The sequence below is a fragment of the Hordeum vulgare genome, chromosome 5H, assembly GCF_904849725.1.
Source record: "Hordeum vulgare subsp. vulgare chromosome 5H, MorexV3_pseudomolecules_assembly, whole genome shotgun sequence".
NCBI lineage: Eukaryota > Viridiplantae > Streptophyta > Magnoliopsida > Poales > Poaceae > Hordeum > Hordeum vulgare.
Window position 1 is genome coordinate 301,944,317 of NC_058522.1, and position 7,434 is coordinate 301,951,750.

General features: G+C 35.6%; 1 long non-coding RNA gene across 1 annotated transcript; it reads left to right on the forward strand.

The window, feature by feature from the left end:
- The first annotated feature begins 613 nt into the window (after positions 1-613).
- On the forward strand, positions 614-2,113 carry LOC123397890. Its single transcript, XR_006610036.1, has 2 exons — positions 614-911; positions 1,900-2,113. It is a non-coding gene; the product is annotated as an uncharacterized LOC123397890 (long non-coding RNA).
- Positions 2,114-7,434: the final 5,321 nt, after the last annotated feature.

Here is a 7,434-nt window from a genome sequence, read left to right on the forward strand (position 1 = left end):
AAGATTGCTTTAATTTTTGAATAAATTTAAAAGAAGAAAAATTTTCCTGCATTTGTGCATAAAATTTCTAAATCAAGTGATGATATGTGAACATAATGTGGTCACCATCATTGAAGATTATGTTTTTTTCTTCCGTAGCAACGCACGGACCATTTTGCTAGTAAAACCAATAAAGAAAGAAACGAAACAAAGTAATAGAACTAGAGGATATTGTTATACAATCCCGTAACGACGTACGGGTATTTATGGGGGTGTTTCTTTAGAGGGACTTTTTGTTCTAGGGACTAAAAAAAGTCCCTTTTAGTCCCATATGAAAGAAACAGGAGGGACTTTTAGGGACTAAAAGGGGGTATTTGGGACTAAAGGAAGAAGTCCCTATGTGAAGGACTTTTTGGGACTTTTTTGACACATTTTTCAACAGTGCCCCTACTTTTAACATGTCATTTAATAACTTCTAGTATATTATTAGGGATAACATTGTCTTTTTACATGTCATTTAATGATCTTTGATCTCTGTTTAGTCCCTCGAAAGAAATCGGACGGGGACTAGGGACTTTTTAGTTGACCCAAAAAAAAGTCTCATGTTGGAGTTGCTGTTGGAGTTGCACTCGTGGCACGCAAGGAAGATAACGAAAGCAGCCGTCTCCCGTTTCGCACGCCGTCCACCCAGACCCAGCGCTCCCCTTCCCTCCCGTGGCCCTCCGACGTCGGTTCGTCTCCGACCACGATTGGAAAAAGTCAGAACCGCCACCACCCGCACCGACTCCTTCCCGGAAACCCATCGCCGCCACCAGCTCCACGCCCCTTATAAATACCACACGATCTCCCCATGGTTTCCTCGCATCGGAGGATTCGATTGACTTCTCTTCTCTTCTCTTCTCTTCCACCTCCCGTCGTCGGGTAAATCGAAGGTATGGTGTTCGTAATCGGTTTCGATCTCGCGCTCCCTTTCCGCTGTTCTTTGTCTGCTTGTATTCCAGGCGAGCATTCCGTCCTGGTCGTGGTGCTCCGTCCGTCGATTTCGAGGTCTAGCTAGTCCCGGTGGATTCTCCTCGTCTGTTCCGTTGATATTGGTACCCTGTTCTTCTGAACCTTGCTGCTTTGGTTTAGGGTCGTGGCTAATCTGTCTTGCTGTTGACTTGTGATCTGATTTAGGGATCCATCATGCTCTGGTTGTGATCTGATCTAGGGTCGCGTCTTATCCTTTATATTATTATTATCATGGTCGTGATGATTTGATTTAAGGTTGTGATGAGAAATGGAGATTATGTTTGGCGCGAATAACGAGCTTTGTTGGTATAGATGCGTGGAGGTGGAGCAGTTCGTTTGGTTTCATTTCTGTTTGTTATGGCAGATTGGTCTGGTCGGTTTAGTTGCTTCAGTGGAGACATGATCCGAACGAGAGATTGAAGGTTGTGGTTTCAGTTTGGCTTGGTCTGTTCAGTTCAAGGTGTTTATATTTTTGCGGCGAAAAACAACGGGTTGGAGACAGTTCACAGTCAAAATTCAGCTGTTATTTTGCTTTTGATCCCGTTCCTTCATACTTGGTCAGACTTGATAAGAATTAGTGGAAGTTGGAAAAAGGTTTGCCAGGTCTATCCGGATATATTTGCTTTCGCCTAGCAGCCTATACATGCCAGATCATATGAAAAGGATTGTGCTATATTACCATGTTGTAAACTGTGTGGACATGCTCATGGCGGAGGTGATTCTTGAGTGGCTATATTTTGGTGTTTCATTTCAAGATTCCTAGGAAAATCGGAGGTGCTTGTTTTGTTTGCATTCTAGATTTAATTTTCCTGGGAGGTACCTTAAATGAACATGGAAGTTTGCTTTTGAAGTGATCTGTTTGAAGGTTCTTTCAAGTATACTGAAGATGCTCTTGGATTGTCTCTGCAGAACTACTTTACTGCTGCTCTGTTTTTCTCTTGTGGTATGTCGAGGTGTATTCAAGTGCTGGTTACTGTGATGTAATCTATCAATCCTTCTGATCATTAGTCTGTTTGTTTGATTTTCTACATGGATATTCCGGTTGGGCTTCAGCTGGTTTCATACTCTGTCCGGTGTTGGATTAGTCTTGGCTTGGTAAATAGTATTGCTATTGTAATCTGTAGCCATGTTCTGTTAATTAGTTTGTTTTAATGCAATTTATATTGTAGCACAATTGTCAATTATGCATCTGCTCTGATGTTGCAAATTGTAACTGATGTAATTGTGGAATGCTATATATGGATGCCATAATTTAGCTCTTCGTCGTCGCTTGGTTGGGTGTATAAAACCTGTAACCTAATAGCAACTGAATTTCATAGCTTGATGTTCTTCCTCCCTGCATAAATTACATTTTTATTCATTGTTATCTGTTCATTCAATGAAGATTGTTGTGAGCATCCTGTTTTTGTAGTTCCCACGATCAGTTAGTAATGTTGACTATTGACCTAACATTTTGAATGTCGTTCCCTTATCCTTTGTTATGTTGTCCGTTCATCCGTTTGGTCAGTTTAACTGTGAAATGTGATGCCTGTATTTTCTTATTCTGTCCTATAAGGATGCACAAGATTCATTATTATCACATGGGGTGCTGTGCATCTTATTTGCACAATTCATGAGTATCATATTATGTCGCTGTTTTACATAGTTTGGTATTAAGCTTCAAGTTAATCTCATGTTACTGTGAGAGTAATGTTGTGAGATAAGTAGGGGTTAGTCCATATGAGTTCTATGTTTGCATTATTTATAGTCTGCTTTTACTCTTGGAGTTTCCAACCTGGTTATTGTGAACTAAGATTTTATACTGTTCATGGGCGTAGGCTATATGGAACACCTTATATGATGAGTAACAGTTTTCTATTCAACATAGTTTCAGTTTTGAGCAAGTATTCAAAGGCAATATTATGTGATAAGTGGTGTTGGTCTACTCGGAGTTCTATGCTTATGTTGTTTATAATTTATATTCACTCTTATAGTTTTCATCTTGTCAGTGAATTAACATTTTAGTTCTGTTTTTTTTAAACTTGATTAACATGGAATTTTAAGTTCTGATGTAACTTCCCCCCCTTATTTGGTTGAGATTATAAGAATGGCACATACTGTAACTTTCAAGCTTAGTAGAAGATTTATTCCCATGTGATTTAGCTTTCCTTCCCTTCTTATTTGGTTCAGATGACAAGCATAAGCATGCCACGTTACTATAATTTTCAGGTGCCTTGTTTTCAAAATTAGAACATTTTGTTATCTTGTGAGATTATGTGAATAATTACTTGCCACTGATTTGTTGTGCTGTATTTATCTCTTATAGGCCTGAACAGTGCAGTAGCTGTTACATAACTTGATTAACATCTCTTATATGACCTGATGTTTTTTTTGCGTGCTTGGATGCCGGCTTCTGTTTGTTTACTAGTTCTCATTGGTTCAGCAACTAAGTGAGTCTTGTCCTCATGACTAACTAGAGCAGTCTTAAGCACTCTTAAATTTGTTGGGTACAGTCTTTTATGATCTAGTTTTGACCCTCTTTCTGAATAGTGTCAATAATGTTATGCTGTTTAACTTACAATCCTTGTTTCTTGAGTTCCAGTTCCTACAATCTAATTTTATTTTGCTTGGTATAGAATTAAGCTTTCTGTTGAAATTATTTTTATGGAATAATCTTGCTACTGGCCACTGTTTACATGATTTTTTTAATGCTTAGGTGATGTTCCGGGCCAAGTAGGTGTTGCTACATTCCATGCTTTATTATTAGTTAGAAGTCACCTGAAAAATACATTATAAGGTTTTTAATTTCTCAACCTTGGTTATCAGCTGTATATAAGTTGGTAGTTAGTTAGTTCAAGAAACATTGATTCCTTCAGATGAGTTCTTAGTTTCATGTTAAGCTTGTTCTCCTATTAGAAAGTTCACGCTATCCTTGTGCTATACATATGTATAAATTGAGTTTTCTGCCTTCCTTTTTTGTTTGAAAATTTTATGCAAGCTTATTGTACACACTTATAGGTATTTATTTATTGTTCGTACTGCATTTTCAGTTTTTTGCTAATAATAAATGTTTGATCAGTCTTGGTATGCCCCAACCCTCTTGTTGTTTTGTTCTGGTCTGAATGTGAGCTTTGTTCCCTACACATGTTGCACCACTTTAAGATATATTAGAATCTTTTGATTTGATGTGATGTGATGTGTCTATATATCTTTAACAAACTCAAATACCTTTATTCATCGCCCATATAATACCTTACTAGTTTCTTTTTGTTGAGAATTAGGTGGGTGAGCTGTTCGTAGTGCTGTTTATTTCATCTTTGCATGTCTTATTCACAATTTGTAGTTGCCATAGACATTTATTTTGAGGAAGAGTTTGTTTTGTCTTGTTCGCTATTTTGTGTGCTTAGTAACCATCTTTGTATGTTGTTAATTTATAATGTTAAATAACTTATGTGTACCCTTAATAATCTCTTGCTAATTCTGCTTGTGATCTGTTATTAACTACTAATGTTGAATTGACCCATAACCGTTTTCAGACAGTGTTCTTCTTTTCTCGTCCATTGCATTTTGAACGACAATATAATAAATATTTTGTGTTTCAATCTTTACTGTTGTGTTGTTAATCTAAGTATGTTTCTCTTATTTAACTAAATTTAAATTAACTTAAGAGCAAGTTTTTAATTAATCCTTACTTTTTTTTGACTTTCTCCTTACTTCCTCTTTAAAAACCTCTAGATAAATAATATTTACCATGGCGTACCTTTACCTCAATTTATTTGTTAAATTGTATATGTACTCTATTGGGTCACTCCGTTTCCTAGATGTTTTTCACTTTTTCTTCTCACTGTACATTCTCACTTAGAGTTTTGCTAGTTTCGGTAGTTTTATCTTTGTATGACTCCAGGTTTGTATGTATAAGATTTATTTATCACCTTGCTCGAATTGTGTAAAACTTTGATCTCAACTTTAATTCAGAACTTGGCTCGATAGCTAATATTCGAATTTTTTCGTCCTCCATATTATAATAATTGTGAATATTTTTCATATAAAAATATATTGAAGTTATTGAATAGAGGAATCAGAATCATCTCATTGCCTTCTCTGCTTTATAAGTTAGGATATTATTCTACTATGTTGCAGGTGTGCATATAGAGCCTAGTTATTTATTTCATTTGTTTGGTTTCATTTTTTTGTTAAAGATTGGTAGCAGAAGGCATTTTGCCCTTTTTGGCACTGTTATTTAATATGCCACAGCGTTAGAATTGCTTGTTCCATACTTGTTTGTGTACACACCATAATGTATTTAGTTACATAGTTGTCAATAATTGAGATAGCAGGTGTGTGCATGTAGTTTAATATGCCACAGCGTTAGAATTGCTTGTTCCATAATTGTTTGTTTACAAATCATAGTGTATGTAGTGACATATTTGTCAGTAACACCTTTGGGCAACTGTTATTTGCTACGCCGCAGCTTTGTTTCATACTTGTTTCTTTAAACAAATATTTATTTATCTAGTTACACCATTAATTGAGAAAACATTTGAAGGTACGTTAAGTCATGAATTCAAATAACAGTTAAGGTGTGTGACTGACCTTGAAGGGGGTTTAGGGTTGTAAAACCAGAATGAATCCTTAATTTCTTTCTGTAGTTAAATAGCTTGGCTGTATTTTGTGTTGCTCATGAGGTGTATACGTTAAGATATCTTCTTAGTTCTTACGTCAGCGAGGTCATTTTTATTCCGTACTATAGTCAAGTCTTTGAGCTCACATTTCAGCTAGTATGTCCTTCTAAACTCAACAACTATTACATGCCTATAATTTTGCAAATAAGTACCTCTTGTAGGTTCATTATTAGTATCATGCTTTCTGAAATGCGAAGTTAATATAATTAACTTTTTCCAGATATCTTTTCGCATCGTACAAACTAGGACACATATTGAATCGTAAAGTTCATATCATCCCATCGTCAAGTTAATCTTATCTCTGTTTAGTCCGCATGCTAAGTTTGTCTTACGTCTACTTTCTAAACTTCAACAAAAGTTCATTGAGAAAAACACCAGCATTCACAATACCCAAACAATATCACTAGATTCATCATAGAATATATCTTCAGTATACTGTAGATGTTGATACTTCTCAAAAAGAAACGGGAGGACTATTTTTTTCCGTAGTTATAGCGTTGTTTTTAATACGGCTATTTTATCTTAGATGGTGCGCCGTGAACTTCTTTGACTCTGCATTGTCTTGAATTTAGTGCATGGCTGAATTTGTAGTGTGGTTGTGGTAAACTGTCATTATTAAGGTGTAATTTTGAATGTTGACCTTTTGTCTGGGTTAGTTATCGGTCTCTTTCTAAAGCTTTGGTGGCACTTTGATTTGTCGAAAAAATAACAACTATTTGAAGAATGATCTACCGGATAGTCATGTACCTGATATTAGTTGTGTCTTTTCTCTTTTGAGGTAACCGCAACACTTGCAAGCTTGAAAAGATGAACTTGTATGTGGTCTGGGACTTGGTGGTGTATTTGGTATCTTGCACTTTTTTTAGATCTCTAGCATGCATCTTTGCTATTTATGTGCTATTTTTTTCCTTATAGTGCATTAATACACAGAACTACCTTTTGTATTTTTTTTCCTTAGTACGTTATTTATGTTTCTTTTCTTTTTGTATTTAGCTCTTATGTTTACTAGTTCTACTTGGTTTTCGCTCATGAAAATCTCTGCACCGCAGTTATCCATGCTCGAGTATAATTAACTTAAAACATCTTAGAATTATGTGAAGTTGTCTGTATCCCATACCATATTGAGGTCTGTCCACATTTTGGTTATAATAAGGCTTGTCCGTCTAAGATAGTTGAAGTTACTAACTGATATTTTTTACATTTGTAAGTTTCTTTTGATTTTGTTCGACTGTATGTTCCCTCTGTTTATGGTACAATTGTGAAATGATTATGATCAAAACAATTTTAGTGCCTATATAGTTCATTAGCACTATTGTACATCTGAAATGCAAGTTTCTACATTTTCTGTATCTTTCTTACAGCATTTGTTCTATAGCTTAGCTAAACATACTGCTATGTTCTTTTCAACTTTTTATCCATTGTTATTGTATGGCTGTTTTACATTGGATAATGTACTGTACATTAACTTGTTTTGACAGGGTCTCAGATTCGGTTGATGTTGGAATTTCTATTGTGATAGTGTACAATCATGATGCGAGGTGTTAATTTGTTTATGACAATTGCTGGTTGACAAGTTTAAAATGATGATTTTGACTGGGGTCTGTGACTTGAGGTGTATTTATTAGAGTGAGTACAGATTTCTTTTATTGTTTTAAGATGTTGAGAATGAAAATTTGCTATTTATATACAATGTTTTTATTTACGAGTAAGTCTGTTGGATAGATCGAGTCTTGCTTGGCGGTAGCTTCTATTTGTATGATTTGTTTTGAAAAGGAATTGCTGG